This window comes from Anolis sagrei, chromosome 10 (assembly GCF_037176765.1).
Source record: "Anolis sagrei isolate rAnoSag1 chromosome 10, rAnoSag1.mat, whole genome shotgun sequence".
Classification (NCBI taxonomy): Eukaryota; Metazoa; Chordata; class Lepidosauria; order Squamata; family Dactyloidae; genus Anolis; species Anolis sagrei.
The window spans coordinates 22495737-22519333 of record NC_090030.1 but is presented as its reverse complement, the minus strand read 5'-3'; the positions used below and the strand labels follow the sequence as shown (position 1 = coordinate 22519333).

Below are 23597 nucleotides of genomic sequence, written 5' to 3'. Positions count from 1 at the left end.
CCAAAACTCAAGGTCAATGCCCACCAAACCCTTCCAGTATTCTCTGTTTGTCATGGGAGCCCTGTGTGCCACGTTTGGTTCAATTCTATCATTGGTGGAGTTCAGAATGCTCCTTGATTGTAGGTGAACTATAAATCCCAGCAGCTACAAATCCCAAATGACAAAATTAATTTTTTTTTGAGTGATGGTCACTCCTTGGGTTAGTAGGTGTCTTGTGGCCAAATTTGGCGGCAATTCATCCAGTGGTTTTTGAGTTATGTTAATCCCACAAATGGACATTACATTTTTATATATAGAGACTAGCCATCCCCAGCCATGCGTTGCTGTGGCCCACTCTGGTAGTCACAGGGATTCTGTATGGGAGGTTTGGCCCAATTCTATCGTTGGTGGGGTGATTGCAGGTGAACTACAAATCCGAGCAACTACAACTCCCAAATGACAAAATCAATTTTTTTTAGTGAAGGACATACATTGGGTTGTATTAGGTGTCTTGTGTCCAAGGTGTCAATTCGTCCAGTGGTTTTTGAGTTATGTTAATCCCACAAACGGACATTACATTTTTATTTATATAGATTTGTGCCAAGTTTGGTCCAGATCCATCCTTGTCCGAGTCCACGGTCCTCTCTGAGGAGTCTCCTGCTCTGGAGGTTTTTGAACTGAGGCTGGATGACTATCTGTGGGGCTTTGACTGTGTCCTTTGGGGGTCTCTTTCAGTGGCGTCTCCTTCTCTGGAGGCCTACCTGCGTGATCGCATCTCCGTATATGAACCCACACGATCCCTCCGTTCATCTGGAGAGGCCCTGCTCACGATCCCACCTGCGTCGCAAGCGCGAGTCGTGGGGACGAAGGACAGGGCCTTCTCCGTGGTGGCCCCCCGACTCTGGAACTCTCTCCCCAAGGACATCAGACAAGCCCCAACATTGGCAGTCTTTAGGAAGAGCTTGAAGACGTGGTTGTCCCAAAATAGGAAACTTCAAGCATCATGTCCCAAATGCACTTTACTAGAGATTTAAGATTGTCTGCACACCGCACTTATCTCCAAAAACCTATCCATTTCACCTGTCATGCCCAGCATTTTTTTAAATTTTTAATCATTACATTTGGCCCGGCCTTAGTATTAAATATGTCATATTGTCGAATGTTTATTACTATTGTTTTAATGTTTATTGCTTGTTTTATTAGTTTATTTATTGTTGTATTTGTTATGCTGTTGTTTTATTGATGTGTTGGGCCTCGGCCTCTTGTAAGCCGCACCGAGTCCTTCGGGAGATGTTAAAGGTAGTCCCCTGACATTAAGTCCAGTCATGTCTGACTCTGGGGTGTGGTGCTCATCTCCATTTCTAAGCCGAAGAGCCGGCGTTGTCCATAGACACCTCCAAGGTCATGTGGCCGGCATGACTGCATGGAGCGCTGTTACCTTCCCACCGGAGCGGTACATATTGATCTACTCACATTTGCATGTTTTTGAACTGCTAGGTTGGCAGAAGCTAGTGCTGACAGCGGAAGCTCACGCCGCTCCCCGGAATCGAACCTGTGACCTTTCGGTCAGCAGCTCAGCGCTTTAACCCACTGCGCCACCGGGAGATGTTAGCGGGGTATAAATAAAGGATTATTATTATTATTATTATTATTATTATTATTATTATTATTATTGAAACCGAGGCTGGATGGCTTTCTCTTGGGACAGTTTTGAAAAGTATTTCTGGGGAAAGCCTTCTTTCCTGGCAAGGATTCTGAAGAAGCAACAAGGAAGAATCTGGGATGGGGTGAGAATAAACCAGTGCATCTACTCTGCAGAATTAAAGCAGAATGATCCTCCTTTTAAGTGCCATTGCTCCATGCAATGGGATCATGGGGAGCTGTAGTTTGACAAAGGTGAAGCTGTGACACCTTTTTTGGCCTGTTTTGACAACAACGAGAGCAACTCTAAAGGCGTTTCCACTGCAAACAGTTGGCAAAACCCAAGTCCCTCCAAGGCATGAAAAGCAAACCGTTTCACATTCCTGGACCTGAAAAGCCGGTGACCCTTAGGTCCTTAGTCTATCTCCTGGAGTGCCTTTTCTTCTTCCAAAACAGCGATTTGCACACGTGTTTTGCCCAGCAAGGTCATCCAAAGTCAGAACCGCAAAGGTTCAAAAAGAAAGGGCCGAAATGTCTCCACAAAGCAGGAGGCTGGGGACGGGAAAACACCCAAACAACTTGCAGAGACATTCCCAACACAGAAAAAAAAGCAAAAAGGAAATGCATCCACAGTGTCGGTAACATAAACGACATAGGCGAGCCAGAGAAACCTTCCTGCAAAGGAACAACAGCTGCATTTTGAAGCAGAGGCTGAATGGTCATCTGTCGGGAGGGCTTGGATGGTGCCCTCCTGCCTGGCAGAACAGGGTTGGGCTGGATGGTCCTTTGGAAGGTGGGATGTCCTCTTCTGGGATTCAATGTGTCTATGACAGACATGGGCAAACTTTGCCCCCCCCCCCCCAGGTGTTTTGGACTTCAACTCCCACAACATTGTTTGAGTCCACAGTGCTCTCTGGATGCAGGTGAACTACAACTCCAAAACTTAAGGTCAATGCCCACCAAACCCTTCCAGTATATTCTATTGGTCTTGGGAGTTCTGTGTACTAAGTTTGGTTGAATTCCATCATTGGTGGCGTTCAGAATGCTTTTTGATTGTAGGTGAACTATAAATCCCAGCAACTACAACTCCCAAATGACAAAATCAATTCACCCCAACCCCACTAGTACTCAAATTTGGGCATATCAGGTACTTACACCAAATTTGGTCCATTGAATGAAAATACATATCAGATATTTACATGATGATTCATAATTAAATTCAAAATTAAAACTATAAATCCTAGTAACTACAACTCCCAAATGATCCCCCGGGGCGGGGTCGTAAGGGGATGTTAGAGGAGTTGCCAAAGACCATCAGAAACCACAGTATTTTCTGTTGGTCATGGAGGTTCTGTGTGGGAAGTTTGGCCCAATTCTATCGTAGGTGGGGTTGAGAATGTTCTTTGATTGTATGTGAACCGTAAATCCCAGCAACGACAACTCCCAAACGTCAAGGTCTATTTCCCCCAAACTCCACCAGTGTTCATATTTCGGCATATTGAGTATTCGTACCATTATCTTTGGGACTATGCCTCAAAGATAATTTTTTGAGTCCACAGCATTTTCTGGATGTGGTGAACTACAACTCCAAACTCAAGTTCAAAGCCCACCAAACCCTTCCAGTATATTCTGTTGGTCTTGGGAGTTCTGTGTACCAAGCTTGGTTCAATTCCATCGGTCCAGATCTATCATTGTTTGAGTCTACAGTGTTCTCTGGATGTAGGTGAACTACAAATCCCAAACTGAAGGTCAATCCCCACCAAACCCTTGCAGTATTTTCAGTTGATCATGGAAGCACTGTGTGCCAAGTTGGTGGAGTTCAGAATGTGTTTTGATTGTAGGTGAACTATAAATCCCAGCAACTACAACTCCCAAATGACGAAATCAATCCACCCCAACCCCACTAGTACTCAAATTTGGGCATATCAGGTACTTACACCAAATTTGGTCCATTGAATGAAAATACATCCTGCATATCAGATATTTACATGATGATTCATAATTAAATTCAAAGTATGAAGTAGCAATGAAAATAATGTTATGGTTGGGGGTCACCACAATATGAGGAACCATATTAAGGGGTCGCGGCATTAGGAAGGTTGAGAAACACTGGCCTAGAAAAACCCATAAGCCACACTTAGGTAGCTCTGTATCAGGCCAATAAAAATATTGACTTAGCCAGTTGTATGAAAATATAAACACACCTCACCACACAGACATGCATCAATGCTGCCCTTCCTACAGCATTCCTGGATGCCTGGAGCCCTTTAAGGCTGTGTTTATATTGCCATGCAGTTCGACTCCACTTTAACTACAATGGCTCAGTGCTATTAAATCTCAGGAGTTGTAGTTTTGCAAGGTCTCAAGCCTTTTGCACTAAAGAGGGGTGGTGCTTCATCCAGAGACGGTCCTAGGTAAGCAAATAGTAAGCATTTTGGTGCCCCCCCCCCCTCCAAACAATCACTGATATATATTTTCTGTTCGTCGTGGGAGTTCTGTGTGCCTTATTTGGTTCAATTCCATCATTGGTGGAGTTCAGAATGCTCTTTGATTGTAGGTGAACTATACATCCCAGTAACTACAACTTGCATATGTCAAGGTCTATTTTCCCCCAAGAGTGCCTCAATAGCACCCCTGGGCAAAATCAACTATACTCCACATGCTTACTTCGCGTAATGGGTTGAGCCACCCCTGGCTTCACCAAACTACAACTCCTAGGATGCCAATGTCAGTTCAAGCATTTGCAGTATAGTTGATTTTGCCCAGGGACGTTCTTGAGGCGCTCTTGGGGGAAAATAGACCTTGACATATGCGAGTTGTTTTTATATATATATATATATATATATATTATTATTATTATTATTATTTTATAAAAAAAAAACTACAACTCACATATGTCAAGGTCTATTTTCCCCCAAGAGTGCCTCAAGAGCGCCCCTGGGCAAAATCAACTATACTGCACATGCTTACTTCGCGTAATGGGTTGAGCCGCCCCTGGCTTCACCAAACTACAACTCCTAGGATGCCAATGTCAGTTCAAGCATTTGCAGTATAGTTGATTTTGCCCAGGGACGTTCTTGAGGCACTCTTGGGGGAAAATAGACCTTGACATATGCGAGTTGTTGTTTTTTTTATATTATTATTATTATTTTATTTTTTAAAAAACTACAACTCACATATGTCAAGGTCTATTTTCCCCCAAAAGTGCCTCAAGAGCGCCCCTGGGCAAAATCAGCTATACTGCAAATGCTTACTTTGTGTAATGGGTTGAGCCGCCCCTGGCTTCACCAAACTACAACTCCTAGGATGCCAATGTCAGTTCAACTGGGGTCCCACTGCATTCAATTTGGTGCAGACCTGCCCTTTGTAGAACTACAACTCCCAGGATTTCCACAGCAGAGACATGTCAGTTCCGGCGGAGCCACACTGCATTCATTCTCATGTAAATATATCCTTAATGAAACTACAACTCCCAAGGTGTCCATAGCACTGAACCACGGCAATTGACGTGGTGCTAAAGTGCATTAATTCCCCAATGTAGATGTATCTTGAGTGCTTCCAACTCCTCAAAAACAATGAGTGTGAAAACAGAACCCAAAGGGGTGGTGCTTCACCTAACTACAACTCCTAAGAGCCCCCGGTGGCACAGTGGGTTAAACCCCTGTGCATTTTGGCTGCCCTCAGTCAAAGCCTTGCAAAGTACGGCAGGAACTAGAAAGCCTTTTCGTTCTCTCATAGGAGATCCTCCAAAAAGATTGCTGTTTTATGGGTGAAGGCGCTGCTGTTGGAGAACCACTGATCCTAATTCCTGTCTATCGTGAAGCAAATCTGAAGGGCAGAGATGTGAGTCCTACTCGAAACGGTGAAACACAAAGGTACAAATCAAAGCCTGGGAAGAAAGCCACATGGATTTCCCCACACTTGCATTTTGCATTCAATCCGGTGCTTTTTCTAAGAAGGAAATGTGACTCTCAGGCTTATCTGGAAGCAAATACGACTCCTAATGTGCTAAATCAAAGGCACGAATCTAAGGCAGGGATGAAAGTCACCGAGATCCCTGCTCAACACACACACGCACTAACAAATTAATTCAACACATATTTGTCAATTCCATACAAACAACAAACTAAGAGAATAGAGAAGGAAATATAGCAAGCTACGGAAATTGGATCTGTCAGTATGCAATGCGCCCAACCTCAGGATGAGTATGTTTCAAACTACATATTGTATTGCTTTTATAGTTAAGAGTCTCTTTTTAAGAGAGGTAAATCAGGGTAGAAATTATTACCATCATTGTTATCATTATTATTATTATTATTATTATTATTATTATTATTCTATCCATTCCCTGCCACACGTTGCTATGGCCCAGTCTGTGTATATGTGTTTTTTATTTTTTGGCTTTTTAAGTCTCTTCCATTGTGTTTTTCGGTGTTTTTATGGGTGATGGTCACTTGTTGGCCTGATAGGTGTATTGTGTCCAAATTTGGTGTCAGTGGTTTTTGATTATGTTAATCCCACAAACGAACATTACATTTTTATTTATATAGATAATATTTTATATGTATTATATGCGGTTTTATTATATGTAGTATTATTATATTTAGTATTCTTAGATGTATTATTATATGCATTTTTATAGTTATTACATTTAGTATTATGTGCATGATATTTTTTATTATTATATGTCTTATATGTATTATATGTAGTTTTATTATATGTATTATTATATTTAGCATTTTATATATATTATTATGTGCATTTTGATATTCATTACATTTAGTATTATGTGCATAATATTTTTATTATTATTATGTCTTATCGTATGTATATGTAATTTTATTATATGTAGTATTATTATATTTAGTATTTTATATGTATTATATGCATTTTTATATTTATTACATTTAGTATTATGTGCATAATATTTCTATTATTATTATAATGTCTTATCATATGTATTATATGTAGTTAGTTTTATTATATGTAGTATTGTTATATTTAGTATTCTTATATGTATTATTATATGCATTTTGATATTTATTACATTTAGTATTATTACATTTAGTATTACTATGTGCATTCTATTTTTATTATTATATGTCATATCATATCTATTATATGTAGTATTATTATATTTAGTATTCTTATATTATTATATGCATTTTTATAGTTATTACATTTAGCATTATTACATTTAGTATTATTACATGCATTATATTTTTATTATTATATGCCTTATCAAATATATTATATGTAGTTTTATTATATTTAGTATTCTTATATGTATTATTATATGCATTTTGATATTTATTACATTTAGTATTATTACGTGCATTCTATTTTTATTATTATATGTCATATCATATCTATTATATGTAGTATTATGATATTTAGTATTCTTATATTATATGAATTTTTAAATTTATTACATTTAGTATTATTACATTTAGTATTATGTGCATAATATTTCTATTATGATTATAATGCCTTATCATATGTATTACATGTAGTATTATTATATTTAGTATTATTATATGTATTATTATATGCATTTTTATATTTATTACATTTAGTATTATTATGTGAATTATATTTTTATTATTATATGTCTTATATGTATTGATAGGACATATAATAATAACAAATGAGAGAAGCCACCCACAAGGATGATAAAAACATCAATTCATCCGGGCGTCCCCTGGGCAACGTCCTTGCAGACGGCCAATTCTCTCACACCAGAAGCGGTTTGCAGTTTCTCAAGTCGCTCCTGACACGACCAAAAAAAAAATCATATGTATTATATGTAGTATTGTTATATTTAGTATTCTTATAGGTATTATTATTATATGTATTTTTATATTTATTACATTTAGTATTATTATGTGCATTATTATATTTATTATTATATTTATAATATTTATTATTATTATTATTATTATTATTATTATTATTATTCTTTCAGGGTCCCTTTTCGCCTCCTTACCTTGCCCAGTCCGGATTTGGGAGAAGATCGGACCCGTTCGGCTCGCCAATCCCAGTCCCAATGTTGGAGCTTTCCTCCACGCCCAGAAAGTTAAATCTGGAAGCCCAGCATTCCTCTCCCGATAGTAATCCTAAGCAAGCAAGTCACAACACTTCCTGCCGGAGAACGAAGGAAGGAGCAAACAGAGAGCAGGAGGCCCAGATGATGATGACGGCCGGCCGAGAGACGGAGGAGGAGGAGGAAAAAGAGGCATTTCCAGCCTTCCCCTCCCTCCCTCCCCGCCTGCTGTGTCTAGAAACTTGCATTACACAGCAAAACCCGAATCCACGCAGACGCATCGCCAGTCCAGGCCTTTGTTGGATTTGGTGACGTTTGACTTGCAAATTCAAGCCAGAGTTTGCAGCTGCAAGGAGAGGGCAGCCTTTGCATGCATCGCTCGGAGACAGTGGTCCACAAAAAGCACCTTCTCTTGTATTTATTCCTAAAAGATACCCATGAGGAGGGAGGTCTGTTTTGTGCATCAACCCTTTCTTTTGCCCACTTGGATCAGAAGCTGGGATTCTCAGTCTGACCAATGTCTTTTGTTTTTGCTATACAGGAAAAATATGTCTCAGTTAACCAGGAAACTGACTCACCTCCTGAGTGGTATTCCTTTGCCGTGACCTAGAAATTATCCCTGCTCTTGCTTTTCCAAATCGGAGGCTGTGTCTATACTGTAAAACCTTTTAAAAAGAGGGACTGCTCAGGGTCCCTCAGGCTGTGGGGGGACAGACTATAGTTTACTGTTGTTATTGTTGCTATTGTTGTTGTGTTCCACTTTGGTGGGAGACGGAGAGATGAGAGGAAAGGAAAAAGAAAAGGAACAGAAAAGGAAAACAAAAGGAAGGAAAGGGAAAGGAAAGGGGAAGGAAAGGATGGTTCAATGCAATAGCATAAGGAGAGCCGTAGTTTTACAAGGTCTTCAGCCATCTTGTTGTATGTCAGCCTGTTCAGCAGTGGTTCTCAACCTTCCTAATGCCGTGACCCCTTAATCCAGTTCCTCATGTTGTGGTGATCCCCAACCATAAAATTATTTCCGTTGCTACTTCATAACTGTCATTTTGCTACTGTTATGAATCATAATGTAAATATCTGATATGCAGGTGTATTTTCATTCACTGGACCAAATTTGGCACAGATACCTAATATGCCCGCATTTAAATACTGGTGGGGTTGGGGAGGATTTATTTTGTCATTTGAGAGTTGTAGTTGCTGGGATTTATAGTTCAACTACAATCAAAGAGCATTCTGAACTCCACCAACGATGGAATTGAACCAAACTTGGTACACAGAATTCCCATGACCAACAGAAAATACTGGAAGAGTTTGGTGAGCACTAACCTTGAGTTTTGGAGTTGTAGTTCACCTACATCCAGAGAGCACTGTGGACTCAAACAATGATGGATCTGGACCTAACTTGGCACAAACACTCAATATGCCCAAATGTGGCGTTTGGGGAAAATAGATCTTGACATTTGAGAGTTGTAGTTGCTGGGATTTATAGTTCACCTACCATCAAAGAGCATTCTGAACCCCATCAATGATAGAATTGGCCCAGACTTCCCACTCAGAACCCCCATGACCAACACAACATACTGTGTTTTCTGATGGTGTTTGGTGACCCCTCTAACACGCCCTCGCAACCCCCTCAGGGCCCCGACCCCCAGGTTGAGAACCACTGCTGTAAAACCTTTTAAAAAGAGGGACTGTTCAGGGTCCCTCAGGTTGTGGGGGGCCAGACTATAGTTTACTGTTGTTGTTGCTGTTGTTGCGTGCCACTTTGGTGGGAGATGGAGAGATGAGAGGAAAGGAAAGGAAAAAGAAAAGGAACAGAAAAGGAAAACAAAAGGAAGGGAAGGAAAATGAAAGGAAAAGGAAAGGGGAAGGAAAGGAGAGCAGTAGTTTTACAAAGTCTTCAGCCATCTTGTTGTATGTCAGCCTGTTCAGCTTGTGATTGTGTCTGATGTTTATGATGGGAATGGGAATGATGTTCTTGATGGTGTGCCTGGGTCTATTGGCAATGAGGATGAGGGTTTGCCTGGGCCTGAGTTAAGCTCAGACAAGAGGCCCGAGCTGTTTCTGGAAGATTCAGAAGGTCACATTCCTGGGAAAGGCCCTTCACAATCTTTCTCAGAGCAACTGATTGTGTCTGATGATGTTCCTGATGGTGGGCCTGGATCTGTTGGCAATGAGGATGAGGGTTTGCCTGGGCCTGAGTTAAGCTCAAACAAGAGGCCCGAGCTGTTTCTGGAAGATTCAGAAGGTCACATTCCTGGGAGAGGCCCTTCACAGTCTTTCTCAGAGCAACTGATTGTGTCTGATGATGTTCCTGATGATGGGCCTGGATCTGTTTGCAATAGGGATGAGGGTTTGCCTGGGCTGAGTTAAGCTCAGATGAGAGGAAGAACTGTTTCTGGAAGATTCAGAAGGTCACATTCCTGGGAGAGGCCCTTCACAGTTTTTCTCAGAGCAACTGATTGTGTCTGATGTTTATGATGATGTTCCTGATGATGGGTCTGGGTCTGTTGGCAGTGAGGATGAGGGTTTGCCTGGGCCTGAGTTAAGCTCAGACAAGAGGCCTAAGCTGTCTCAGGAAGATTCACAAGGTCACATTCCTGGGAGAGGCCCTTCACAGTCTTTCTCAGAGCAACTGTCTGAAGATGATTACTCAGGTACAGAAATTAATGAGAGTCAAATTAATGAGAGTGTAGATAGAATCTGGGGCTTTTGTAAACAGAGACAGAGTTCTCAGGCGCAAAGAAGATCAATTCATTTACAGGAAAAGAGAGATGAGAAACCTTTATCTGGTGGCAAGGTCAATGCTTTCAGTTTTGAGATCTGGAAAAGCCTTTTATTGGGTCATGGGAAAGAATTGCCTCAGTTGGGTCAACGTTGGAATTTCATGTCAGTCTTGCTTTCAAGTGTTCTTAGTTTCATGTACTAAGTTTTTGCCAAGCTCCTGATTTGTGTATTGGATTTTTTTATGCTGCCTTGTTTTGTGGAATCTTGTGCCTGTTTCATGGATTTATATACCTACGGACCTTGTTCTGCTTTGAAGCTCACGGACTAACCTTTGTTAGTCCATGAGCTTAAAAAAAATAACAATCGTGCCTATCTCTGCGATCGCATCTCCTTCTATGAACCAGCATAAACTCTAAGGTCTTCCAAAGAGGCCCTCCTTTCGCTCTCACCACCGTTACAAGTACGGTTGGTGGGGATGAGAGAGAGAGCCCTCTCGGTGGTGGCCCCCCACCTCTGGAACACCCTTCCAAGGGAAATAAGACAGGCCCCATCCCTCCCCTCCTTTCGTAAGAGCTTGAAGACCTGGTGGTTTCAACAAGCCTTTGAGAATGACCAGTTCTAGTCCAGCCCCAAACATTGTGGAATATGGCCTTCCACTTCTTACCTATTATCCCGGTCATCCCTCTAATAGACCCTGGAAATGAGAAGCCACAGACTTGTACCTGCTATTGCCGTTAGCCTGTTATAGCACTGTACTTAATTCCCAACCCTCTCATATTTTGAGTTTGCATTAGCCTCGGCCTGGCTTTTTAATTGCTCTGAACAAGCAGGATTATTTTTTAATATAGGTATGTTATTGTGATAATTTTATGCTTATGCTGTTTTGTTAATTTTATGTTATGCTGTTTACTTTGTATGTTTCGGTGATGTTACTTGGAAACCGTCCTGAGTCCCCTTCGGGGAGATAGAGCGGTATATACATAAAGTTTATTATTATTCTTATTGTCGAAGGCTTTCATGGATGGAATCACTAGGTTCTTGTGGGTTTTTTCGAGCTATATGGCCATGTTCTAGAGGCATTTTCTCCTGACGTTTCGCCTGCATCTATGGCAATCACCTCACTACCTCTGAGGATGCTTGGCATAGATGCAGGCAAAACGTCAGGAGAAAATGCCTGTAGAACATGGCCATATAGCCCAAAAAACTCCACAAGAACCTATTATTATTATTCTTATTATTATTCTTTACTGTTTTGCTTATTTTAGTGCTTTGCCTACTTATATTCTTCAATAAACTGCTTGCTGATTTTATCAACTGGTGTGGTGTTTAAAGTCAGAGGTGTTCCTCTTCATTTTATGTTAATTTTATGTTAATTTTTTGGGAAACGTTATAGTGCATGAGAAAATATGGCCCATCAACACTGACCGTATAATCTGGATTCTGAATGCAAATTATCTGCTTTCAACTAGACAAGATGTGTATGACACATCTCGTCAAACTATGTGTCAAACTATGTGTCATACACGAGATGTGTATGACACATCTCGTCAAACTACAGCTCCCAAGATCCCACAGCATGAACCATGGCAACAAAAGCGGAGTCAAACTGCATCGCTTCTTACTGTGTAGATGCACCCCTTGGTGGGCTAACTGGAAGAGGAAAGCATCTATCTTTTGGGTACATTGTGCCGTAGGAAAATATCAGTGCCGGATGAGAAAACGTTCCCCTTTGCTTTGGAAAGAAGCGCCCCAAAGAAGCCAAGATGTGCCAAAAAGTAAACTTGCCATTGCAGCAATGCAGCAAGCAGAAATGAATTCACTCCCTAGCTCAAGAGCATTGGAGAAGCAATAGATCAAATGGGATCCTTTTAATTTTTCCCCCCTCTCTAATTCCTTAATTTCTAATTCCCTGTTCCGTCCCTGCTTTGGCCCAAATGAAATACATTAGCCTTGGGCCAAACCGTGCCTAGAAAGTGTTTTGCATCCACTTATGTGCATTTCATTTCTTCCTACATCAGGAAACGCCATTATGTAAATGACATTCTGCTCATTCAGTAGCTGCAAGGGATGACTTTTCACTCCTGAAAAGGCAGATCTACAGAGCTAGCAGGCGCCTGGGAGACATTATAATGCATCAGAGAGTATGGCCCATCTACACTGGTTTCTGAATGCAGATTATCTGCTTAAAACTAGATTTATGAATCTACACTGCCATATAATCTGCATTCAGGAACTGGATTATATGGCAGGGCGGGTGAAGCCTAAAAGTCACCCTTGCTTTCTACTGCAAGTATACTAGTCCTCCAATGCTTTTTGGCCATCTTACTGTAGTCTGTAGAATATTTATTTATTTAAAACATTTATATTCCGCCCTTCTCACCCCAAAGGGCGGAGCACAGCATATACACGGCAAACATTCAATGCCCGGACACAGATTCACATACACATACATAAACATTAAAAAAAATCAAAATATTAAAATACACAATTTAAAACCGTCCTAGTCATCCGCGTCAAGTCTAATTGGCCTGGTCAACTTTCTATTGCCGCTTTATTGCTCTGTCCCGAAAGCTTGGTCCCACAACCATCCTTCTAAAGGATAGGAGGGAGGGGGCCGACCTGATCTCACCAGGAAGGGAGTTCCATAGCCGGGGAGCAATCACCGAGAAGGCCCTGTCTCTCATTCCCACCAATCACGCCTGTGACATTGGTGGGACGGAAAGCAGGGCCTACCCAAAAGATCTTAATCTCCGTGATGGTACATAGGGGGAGATGTGTTCGGACAAGCAATTTGGGCCAGGTCCATTTAGGGCTTTATAGGCCAAAGCCAGCACTTTGACTTGTGCCCAGTAGCAAACTGGCAGCCAGTGGAGCTGGCGTAACATGGGAGTTGTATGCTCCCTGTATGCTGCCCCAGTTATTAACCTGGCTGCCTCTCGTTGGACTATTTGAAGCTTCCGAGCAGTCTTCAAAGGCAACCCCACGTAGAGTGTGTTGCAGTAGTCTATCCTAGATGTAACGAGAGCGTGGACAACCGTGGCCAAGTCTTACTTCCCAAGGTACAGATGCAGCTGGTGCACAAGTTTTAATTGTGTGAATGCTCTCCTGGCCACCACCAAAACCTGGGATTCCAGGCTCAGTGATGAGTCCAGGAGGACTCCCAAGCTGCGAACCTGTGCCTTCAAGGGGAGTGTGACCCCGTCCAGCACAGGATGTGACCCTATACTCTGTTCGGCCTTGCAACTGACCAGGAGGACCTCTGTCTTGTCTGGATTCAACTTCAATTTGCTTGCCCTCATCCAGACCGTCACAGGTTCAGGACTTGGATAGCCTCCTTAGGGTCTGGTGGAAATGAGTAATAGAGTTGGACGTCATCTGCGTACAGATGGCATCGAACTCCAAAACTCCGGATGATCTCATCCAGCGGCTTCATGTAGATGTTAAACAACATGGACAATGGCTGTGGGGCCAAGCAGGAGTCTCACAGCAACACCTTCTGGGTAGCACCTTCCAGGAAGGACGGGAGCCACTGTATTATATCTAATACTAAAGACCAAGGTTTGCCAATGCAATTTTATGGCCAGTGTCAGCAATGGTTGACTACACTATGCAACATGATTGTTGTTCATGGGTTTTTTTCATTTCATTCTGTCGGTCCCACAAGAGAAGAACCCGGCTTCTTAACGTCTTCCTCCAAGGCAGTTCTCTGCTCAAAGGAGCCTGGAGCAAACTAGCTCCTGTTCAACCTGCTCCGGAGAAAGCAATACTATTCCGGTGCATCTGTGATGCAAGGACTGAGGGGAAGCCACCCAGATCTTGGAGCCTTGAAGGGACCCAGCGGCCGAAACAAGAAACATCACACAAGAGCTGGAAGCGAACCAAAGGGAAGCCTCTTTGGAGGTGCATCTGCTTTTGTAAACAGACAGGGAAAGGCTTCCTCGGAAACCTGTCTGCAATGTCTACCTGCCCAGGCAGCGCCAAGAGTGGATGACGCACAGGAAATGACCTCACTTCCCCCCAGGGAAAAGGGGAAAGAGCATTCTGAACTCCACCAACGATAGAACTGAAGCACACTTGGCACACAGAACTCCCATGAGCAACAGAAAATACTGGCAAGGTTTGGTGGGCATTGACCTTGAGTTTGGAGTTGTAGTTCACCCACATCCAGAGAGCACTGTGGACTCAGTGATTGATCTGGACCAAACTTGGCACGAATACTCAGTATGCCCAAATGTGAGCACTGGTGGAGTTTGGGGAAAATAGACCTTGACATTTGGGAGTTGTAGTTCACCTACATTCAAAGAGCATTCTGTACTCCACCAATGATAGAACTGTACCAAACTTGGCACACAGAACTCCCATGAGCAACAGAAAATACTGGCAAGGTTTGGTGGGCATTGACCTTGAGTTTGGAGTTGTAGTTCACCCACATCCAGGGAGCACTGTGGACTCAATGATGGATCTGGACCAAACTTGGCATGAATACTCAGTATGCCCAAATGTAAACACTGGTGGAGTTTGGAGAAAATAGACCTTAACATTTGGGAGTTGTAGTTGCTGGGATTTATAGTTCACCTACAATCAAAGAGCATTCTGAACCCTACCAATGATAGAATTGGGTCAAACTTCCCACACAGAACTCCCAAACTAAGGCACTCTGGATTCAATGATGGATTTTTTAAAAATTCGGCATATATGGCCCGCCCATTGTCATTTCTATCGTGATTGTGTCTATTGGAATTTTTATTTTATTTTATTTTATTATTACTATTATTATTTTATTATTATTTTAATGTCATTTTTATAATGTTGTTGTTTTCTGATGTATATGCTTTGATTTTATTGCTGTATTACGTTGTCCGGGTTTGGCCCCATGTAAGCCGCTCCGAGTCCCCATCAGGGAGATGGTGGCGGGGTAGAAATTATTAATTATTATTATAATTATTATCTGGACCAAACTTGCCACGAATACTCAGTATGCCCAAATGTGAACACTGGTGGAGTTTGGGGAAAATAGACCTTGACATTTGGGATTGCTGGGATTTATAGTTGCTGGGATTTATAGTTCACCTCCTGGAACGATTCCATCAGCGCTGCCTCCGTAAAATCCTGCAAATCTCTTGGGAAGACAAGCGGACAAATGTCAGTGTGCTGGAAGAAGCAAAGACCACCAGCACTGAAGCAATGGTCCTCCAACATCAACTCTGCTGAGCCGGCCATGTTGTCTGGATGCCTGACCACCGTCTCCCAAAGCAGTTGCTCAACTCTGAACTTAAGAACGGAAAACGGAACATTGGTGGACAGGAAAAGAGATTTAAAGATGGCCTCAAAGCCAACCTTAAAATCTCTGGCATAGACACTGAGAACCAGGAAGCCCTGGCCCTTGAGTGCTCCAGCTGGAGGTCAGCTGTGACCAGCAGTGCTGCAGATTTCAAGGAGGCACGAGTGGAGGGTGAAAGAGAGAAACGTGCCAGGAGGAAGGCGCGTCAAGCCAACCCCGACTGGGACCGCCTTCCACCTGGAAACCAGTGCCTTCACTGTGGGAGAAGATGCGGGTCAAGAATAGGGCTCCACAGCCACCTACAAATCCACAAGGAAACCCATCACGGAAGACCATCTTACTCGTCCAACGAGGGATCGCCTAAGTAAAAAAGGTTCACCTAGAATCAAGGAGCATTCTGAACCCCGCCAATGATAGAATTGGGCCAAACTTCCCACACAGAAACCCTATGACCAACAGAAAAGACTGTTCTCAGATGGTCTTTGGTGGCCCCTCTGACACCCCCTTGCAATTCCCTAAGAGGTCCTGACCCCCAGGTTGAGCAACGCTGGTTTAAAACTTGCAGAATCCTTTGGAACTTGCATATCTTATTTAATCCCTTTCACCCATTCCCTACTCATGAGTTAATTATTGCACTTGCAAGGCTTCTTTGCTTTCTTTTCATTTCCCCGCAAGGCTTTGCAGAGTCTTTTATTACTTTTTTCCAAGAAGCTCTCCTTCCTCCCTCTCTTCATTTCGTTGAGTCTGAAGTTTTATTTTTGGAGTCATTAAGGCACCTTACAGACTGAGCTTTACGACTCTCGATCAACTACACTATGTAACAGGATTTTTGTTTCTGGGTTATAAATGTCATTTCATAATAATGCATCATAGTAACTCACCCAAGTCCTGTTAGTGTTGTGCATCCATGTAATGTAAGGTATTGTGCACATAGTAAATGCCTTAAAGGCACTCGATCCCATCTCATTCTTGGGTTGCTCCTTGGGTGGGAGGCCACCAACACATTCCAGCAGCTTTAGGCCATATTTCCGAGGAAAGATCTGGAAGAGCCAGCTCTGAGGATTCCTCCCCGAAGAAGACCCTATTGAATATTCATGGGGTTGCACTGCATTGATGGATGACTTGAAGTCACAGAGACACACACACAAGAGGTATCAATATCCCAAAGAAGTCAGATCCCCTCTGATCTGGGGTGTTAAGCAGGGTCATCCCTGATTAGTATTTGGATGGGAGGCCACCAAACAATGTGAGGTGCTGGAGGCACTATTTCAGAGGAAGGAACCGGGAAAACCAGCTCTAGACTATTTTCTTTTCTTAGAAAACCATTGGGGTTGCCATAAGTCAATGGATGAGAAGGAAGTTGTTGTTGTTCATTCGTTCAGTCGTCTCCGACTCTTTGTGACCTCATGGACCAGCCCACGCCAGAGCTCCCTGTCGGCCGTCACCACCCCCAGCTCCTTCAAGGTCAGTCCAGTCACTTCAAGGATGCCATCCATCCATCTTGCCCTTGGTCGGCCCCTCTTCCTTTTACCTTCCACTTTCCCCAGCATAATTGTCTTCTCTGGGCTTTGCTGTCTCCTCATGATGTGGCCAAAGTACGTGTGAAAAAGACCTTGGAGTCCTCATGAACAACAAGTTAAACATGAGCCAACAATGTGATGTGGCGGCAAAAAAAGCCAATGGGATTTTGGCCTGCATCAATAGGAGCATAGTGTCTAGATCTAGGGAAGTCATGCTCCCCTTCTATTCTGGTTAGACCACACCTGGAATATTGTGTCCAATTCTGGGCATCACAATTCAAGAGAGATATTGACAAGCTGGAATGTGTCCAGAGGAGGGCAACTAAAATGATCAAGGGTCTGGAGAACAAGCCCTATGAGGAGCGGCTTAAGGAGCTGGGCATGTTTAGCCCGAAGAAGAGAAGGCTGAATCTATATAAAAGGTAAAGGTAGTCCCCTGACATTAAGTCCAGTCATGTCTGACTCTGGGGTGTGGTGCTCATCTCCATTTCTAAGCCGAAGAGCTAGCGTTGTCCGTAGACACCTCCAAGGTCATGTGGGCGGCATGACTGCATGGAGTGCCGTTACCTTCCCGCCGGAGCAGTACCTATTGATCTACTCACATTTGCATGTTTTCGAACTGCTAGGTTGGCAGAAGCTAGGGGCTGACAGCGGAAGCTCACGCCACTCCCCGGAATCGAACCTGCGACCTTTTGATCAACAAGCTCAGCAGCTCAGTGCTTTAACCCACTGCACTACCGGGGGCTCCAAGCTGAATCTATATAACTGAATATATATAAATAAAAAATGTAATGTTCGTTTGTGGGATTAACATAACTCAAAAACCACTGGACGAATTGCTGCCAAATTTGACCACAAGACGCCCACTAACCCAAAATTGATTTTGTCATTTGGGAGTTGTAGTTGCTGGGATTTATAGTTTACTTACAAACAAAGAGCATTGATGGAATTGAACCAAACGTGACACACAGGACTCCCATGACCAACAGAAACACTGGAAGGGTTTGGTGGGCATTGACCTTGAGTTTGAGAGTTGTAGTTCATCTACATCCAGAGAGCACTGGACCATGACAATGATAGACCAAACTTGACATTAATATTCCATATGCCCAAATATGAACACAGATGGAGTTTGAGGAAAATAGACCTTGACATTTGGGAGTTGTAGTTACTGAGATTTATTGTTCGCCTACAATCAAAGCGCATGCCGAACCCCACCAAAGACAGAATTGGGACAAACTTCCCACACAGATCCACCATACTTAGGGCCATCCAGTCCAACTTCCTTCACCAGGGAAAGAAAACATAATCAAAGCCCTCCTGACAAAGAGCCATCCCGCCATAGATATAGATAGATATATATGATTCACACACACACAGAGATATAGTATAATACATTTGAAAGTATCATACATTTTGTTGCAATAGAGATGCATTTGCTCTTTGCAGAAGAGAAAAGCAACCCACAAAGAGCTGGGATGTCTCTCTGGCTTTCGTTCGGAAGGGTTCCTTTTGTCTTTTCCTTCGCAGACTGAAAGCCAAAGACTCCAAGCTAAATTTAAACCATGCCTCCCTCTTTGTTCGCCCGTCTTGTCAGCGCCAGGAAATGAATGGGTAGAAAGGGCTTATTAGAGGCTCCCGGAGAGAGGCCTTTGCCTGCAGATTGTCCATTTCAGACTTTCTGCACCGGAAAGACTGGACCAAACCCCCAAAGAGAAATGAAAGTGCGCTCCTTTGTATTATACTGACAGATTATTTTTCATTTAGATAACTATTCATTGTATTGCAAGATTTGGAAGATGTTCCTGCCTCTCCTCCATTGTTTCAGTCGAAACCCAAACAGCAACTTTTATAAACCACCTTGAATCCCCAACTTGGAGCAGCAACGTGACAACTGAGGTGGGCCCCACCTATACTGCCATATAATCCAGTTTCTAAATCCATATTATCTGCTTTGAAATGGATTATAAGAGTCTAAAGGTAAAGGTTTCCTCTTATATTAAGTCTAGTCGCATCCGACTTTGGGGGAGTGGTGCTCATCTCCATTTATAAGCCAAAAAGCCAGCGTTTTCCATAGACACCTCCAAGATCGTGTGGCCAGCATGATTGCATGGAGCATCGTTACCTTCCCGCAGAAGTGGTACCTATTGATCTTTCCTTCTTCCCCCCCCCTTCTGTCTCCATCCTTTTTTTTCCTTCCCTCCCTTTTCCTCCCTCCCTTTTCCTTCCTTCCATCCCTCCCATCCCTCTCTTCCTTTTTCTTCTTTCCTTCCTTCCTTCCTTCCTTCCTTCCTTACTTACTTACCTTTTCCTCCCTAGTAAAGGTAAAGGTTTCCCTTGACACTAAGTCTAGTCGTGTCCAATTCTGAGGGGTGGTGCTCATCTCCATTTCTAAGCTGAAGAGCCGGTGTTGTCCGTAGACACCTCCAAGATCATGTGGCCAGCATGACTGCATGGAACATTGTTACCTTCCCGCAGAAGTGGTACCTATTGATCTTTCCTCCCTTCCCTTTCCTTCTCTCCCCCCGCCCTTCTGTCTCCAGCCCTTTTCTTTCCTTACCTCCCTTTTCGTTCCTTCCATCTCTCTCCTCCCTCCCTTTTTCTTCCTTCCTTCCTTCCTTTCCGTTTCCTCCCTAGTAAAGGAAAATGTTTCCCTTGATATTAAGTCTCATTATGTCCAATTCTGAGGGATGGTGCTCATCTCCATTTCTAAGCCGAAGAGCCAGCGTTGTCCGTAGACACCTCCCAGGTCATGTGGCTGGCATGACTGCATGGAGCACCGTTACCTTTCCGCAGAAGTAGTACCTATTGATCCACTCACATTTGCATGTTTTCGAACTGCTAGGTTGGCAGAAGCTGGGCCTAAAGGCAGGAGCTCACCCCGCTCCCCAGATTTGAGCTGCCAACCTTTCGGTCAGCAAGTTCAGCAGCTCAGCAGTTTAACCTGCTGTGCCACCAAGGAGGGGGGATATTATTATTGTTATTATTAGCACCTCTCCTCAAGACTCAAAGGTGGGATAGAAAACAGATTAGATCTATACTGCCACTTATTATTATTATTATTATTATTATTATTATTATTTGCCTCTCCTCGAGACTCAATGTGGAATACAACACAAGGTAGCAATTATTATTATTATTATTATTATTATTATTATTATTATTATTATGAATCAAGCCATAGGGGTTATTCCAAAATGACTCTTCCATCTCCTTTAACTAACCATATGCCCTTGGCATAGAGCATCCTCATCCCAAAACTCAAACTGTTAAGACCTCACTGTCTTTCCAGGAATTATTAACCCAAACTCCAAAAGATTCTTTGTTTCCCCAGGTTTCCTATTCCTAGTATCAAAGTTGCAAAGACTTCTTAAGCAAAGAGTCATCTATTTAACATCTCAGCAAGGAGAAAGAATGGGAGGATCAAGGAAGGTAGAGCTACAAGCTGGGTAGATGCGGGGAATGCCGTGGATGTAGCGTACCTGGATTTCAGTAAGGCCTTCGACAAGGTCCCCCATGACCTTCTGGCAAGGAAACTAGTCCAATGTGGGCTAGGCAAAACTACGGTGAGGTGGATCTGTAATTGGTTAAGTGGACGAACACAGAGAGTGCTCACTAATGCTTCCTCTTCATCTTGGAAAGAAGTGACAAGTGGAGTGCCGCAGGGTTCCGTCCTGGGCCCGGTCCTGTTCAACATCTTTATTAATGACTTAGATGAAGGTCTAGAAGGCAGGATCATCAAGTTTGCAGATGACATCAAATTGGGAGGGATAGCCAATAGTCCAGAGGACAGGAGCAGAATTCAAAACGATCTTGACAGATTAGAGAGATGGGCCAAAACTAACAAAATGAAGTTCAACAGGGACAAATGCAAGATACTCCACTTTGGCAGAAAAAATGAAATGCAAAGATACAGAATGGGGGACGCCTGGCTCGAGAGCAGTACGTGTGAAAAAGATCTTGGAGTCCTCGTGGACAACAAGTTAAACATGAGCCAACAATGTGATGTGGCAGCAAAAAAAGCCAATGGGATTTTTGCATCAATAGGAGCATAGTGTCTAGATCTAAAGAAGTACTGCTACCCCTCTATTCTGCTTTGGTTAGACCACATCTGGAATACTGTGTCCAATTCTGGGCACCACAATTCAAGAGAGATATTGACAAGCTGGAATGTGTCCAGAGGAGGGCGACTAAAATGATCAAGGGTCTGGAGAACAAGCCCTATGAGGAGCGGCTTAGGGAACTGGGCATGTTTAGCCTGAAGAGAAGGCTGAGAGGAGATATGATAGCCATGTATAAATATGTGAGAGGAAGCCACAGGGAGGAGGGAGCAAGCTTGTTTTCTGCTTCCTTGGAGACTAGGATGCGGAACAATGGCTTCAAACTACAAGAGAGGAGATTCCATCTGAACATTAGGAAGAACTTCCTGACTGTGAGAGCCGTTCAGCAGTGGAACTCTCTGCCCTGAAGTGTGGTGGAGGCTCCTTCTTTGGAAGCTTTTAAGCAGAGGCTGGATGGCCATTTGTCAGGGGTGATTTGAATGCAATATTCCTGCTTCTTGGCAGGGGGTTGGACTGGATGGCCCATGAGGTCTCTTCCAACTCTTTGATTCTATGATTCTATGATTCTAGGTGTGTCTTCAGTAGAAAGAAAGGACTGCAATCTTCTCCAGAAGAAGGCCGCAGCTGTTGTCTTCGGATGAGTCAGTTGCCAAAAGGGAAGGAGAGTTTTGCAAAGCAGGAGGAAGAAGAGTTGGGAAATGGGTTGCTGGCCGTAGGTTTCCAAAACAGACAAGAAAAAGAGGTAGCTTATTATTATTATTATTCTTTGAAGTGTTTACCTTCGGAAAGCAGGCAAAAGGCTGCCTGCCTCGGCAGGAGAAGGGCCACTTCTTTGCAGGAATGTCTCTTTTTCTCGTTGCAAAACAGAACCTTGAGAACAGGCCAAATAAAAGAGGCAGACAGGGGTCAAACCTCTCCAAAGGAAGCTAACCTGGCAACAGGCTTCTGAACAAAACAAACTTGGCAGAAGAATGCCTTCCATGGGTAACCCCTTTGGAGAGGACTCCTTCCCTGGCCCTTGCAATACCTTTTCTTCCTTTCCAAGACCTTTCATGGAAGAAACAGAAAGAAACCAGCACTTTTTTTACTTCCTAACATGGCATCGGGTCGCTGTGAGTTTTCCGGGCTGTATGTATGGCCATGTTCCAGAAGCATTCTCTCCTGACGTCTATGGCAGGCATCCCCAGAGGTTGTGTGGTCTGTTGGAAACTAGGCAAGTGGGGTTTATGTATCTGTGGAATGTCCCCCAGGCAGGAAGCAGCCAGGCTTTGAAGCTGCAAAGCTATTCAATGCTAATCAAGGTGGCCAATTGCAACACTCATACTTTCCTGAAACAGACAAGAGTTCTTTCTCCCACCCTGGGCATCGACACCGAAATACAACACCGCCTGAACTCAAAGTAAAGACCATCCAATGAAACAGGAAATAACACTTTCAATCCATTAACAAAAGGATTCAGAAGTCTCGAAAAGGTTTGAACATTTTTTTTCTGTGAAAATCGGAATTCTCTTTAGATTCGAACTACCAGCGCCTCCTACATCGGAAACAAGTTTTGAATCATTTTTTGATCAACCAAGCCTAGTATAGACCCATAGAATGCAGCTTGAACTTGCATTATATGGTCAGTGCAGATCCATATTTATTTATTTACCGTGTCAGGAGCAGACCAGACAGTTGTATTGCATTTTTTAACAAACAAACAAACAAACAAAACACAAAGTTTGCAAGTTTGGTAGTTGATTACATGTCCTTTGACCAGTATCTGGCCACTTGGAGTGCCTCTGGTATTGCTGCAAGGAGGTCCTCCATTGTGCATGTGGCAGGGCTTGGGTTGCATTGCAGCAGGTGATCTGTAGTTTGCTCTTCTCCACACTTGCATGTCGTGGATTCCACTTTGTAGCCCCATTTCTTGAGGTTGGCTCTGCATCTTGTGGTGCCAGAGCGCAGTCTGTTCAGCGCCTTCCAAGTCGCCCAGTTTTCTGTGTGCCCAGGGGGGAGTCTCTCTTTGGTATCAGCCATGGATTGAGGTTCTGGGTTTGATCCTGCCACTTTTGGACTCTCGCTTGCTAAGGTATTCCAGTGAGTGTCTCTGTAGATCTTAGAAAACTATTTCTTGATTTAAGTCGTTGACGTGCTGGCTGATACCCAAACAAGGGATGAGCTGGAGATGTCACTGCCTTGGTCCTTTCACTATTGGTTGCGGATGTCAGGTGGTGTCAGGTGGTGCAATACTGGTGAAACAGTGTCATTTCTCCAGTGGAGTAGGGCGCAGACACCGCGTGATAATACAGCATGTCTCATTAAGACCCACATCCACTGTTTAGGCATGGTGAGATGTGTTCCACACT

General features: G+C 43.2%; 1 protein-coding gene across 3 annotated transcripts in view; it reads right to left on the bottom strand.

Moving 5' to 3' along the window:
* The window catches only part of PLS3 (plastin 3), an 81934-nt gene that overhangs the window by 43491 nt on the left and 14846 nt on the right, over positions 1-23597 (bottom strand). The window contains exon 1 of one of the 3 annotated variants that reach the window (XM_060756092.2): positions 7607-7845. The exons of the other annotated variants lie outside the window; for them this stretch is intronic. The gene's annotated coding sequence lies outside the window, so the exon portion shown is untranslated. Of the gene's footprint in view, positions 1-7606; positions 7846-23597 lie in introns of those variants that run through there. 3 annotated transcript variants of the gene reach the window in all.